This window comes from Canis lupus, chromosome 3 (genome assembly GCF_048164855.1).
Source record: "Canis lupus baileyi chromosome 3, mCanLup2.hap1, whole genome shotgun sequence".
Taxonomy (NCBI): Eukaryota; Metazoa; Chordata; class Mammalia; order Carnivora; family Canidae; genus Canis; species Canis lupus.
The window spans coordinates 58527026-58528279 of NC_132840.1; positions in this window are offsets into that span (position 1 = coordinate 58527026).

Consider the following 1254-nt stretch of genomic DNA (forward strand, 5'->3'; position numbering starts at 1 on the left):
GTCGTGGCTTCCCCCTTGGGCAGCACAGCAGAGCCCTGGCTAGGGTCCTGAGGCTTGCCCCTGCCCCGCTCAACCCTCTGCCTCCTGGGGCGGCGTCTACACAAGGTACACGTTTTCATATCCCGAAAGCAGCAAAGCAAGGGGTTGAGAAGGGGGATAGGAGGTGAGGTTGTGGGATCTAAGGAGGGGGGTATTGGCCCTGACATGGCCCGCCCCCTCATCCCCCAGGGCTGGGGTCCCTAGGACTGCTACCCTCCAGAGACTGCATCTCTAGTGCAGGCACGGGGGAGGGGCGGGGGGGCCCACCTGGCTCCTCCCTGCCCTCGCAGAGGTTCCCTCTGATTCCATGGACCTCTTTTTTTTTTTTTTTTAAGATGTTTATTTATCCATGAGAGACATAGAAAGAGGCAGAGACGCAGGCAGAAGGGGAAGCAGGCTCTGTGTAGGGAGCCTGATGTGGGACTAGATCCTGGGACTTCAGGGTCACGCCCTGAGCCTAAGGCAGACACTCAAATAGCTAAGCGGTGCCTCTGTCTACCTGGCTGGGTTGGCCCTGTCTCTTCTTCCCTACACCAGCTCCGAAGTCTAAGTCGCTGGACTGACCTATTACTTTGCTCCACCCCCAGTACCCATTGGGTAGATCCTCCCCCTGCAATCCTACAATCCTCTCCTCAAGTGGCCGAGGAATAAGCTTCCAAAAATGTAAACAGCATCAAGGCTTGCAAACCCTCCGAGGACTCTGTAGCCGTGCTCAGATTAAAATCCCAGCGGGGCGGGGTGGGTGCCTGGAGGGCTCTCGGTCTCGGCTCAGGTCCTGATCTCAGCTCAGGTGGTGGGATCGAGCCCCGCATCAGGCTCTGCCCATCGGGGAGTCCGCCTGAAGCTCTCTCTCCCCCTGCCCTCCCCCTGCTCGCTCGCTCGCTGTAAAATAAGTAAGTCTTGGAATCAGCCAACCCTGGGCAGCCCCTGGTGCACACCCCGCGGCCCAGCGGTGTGGCGCCGCCTGCAGCCCGGGCGCGATCCTGGGGGCCGGGGATCGAGTCCCGCGTCGGGCTCCCGCACGGAGCCTGCTCCTCCCTCTGCGTGTGTCTCTGCCTCTCTCTCTCTCTCTCTGCCTCTGTCATGAATAAATAGATAAAATCTTTAAATAAAAAATAAACCAATCCACCCCGCGCGGACCGCCCCCCCGCCCGCCCGCCCGGCAGGCCCCGCCCCCGGGTACCCAGTGCGCAGGCGCCGCGACCTGACCCGGAA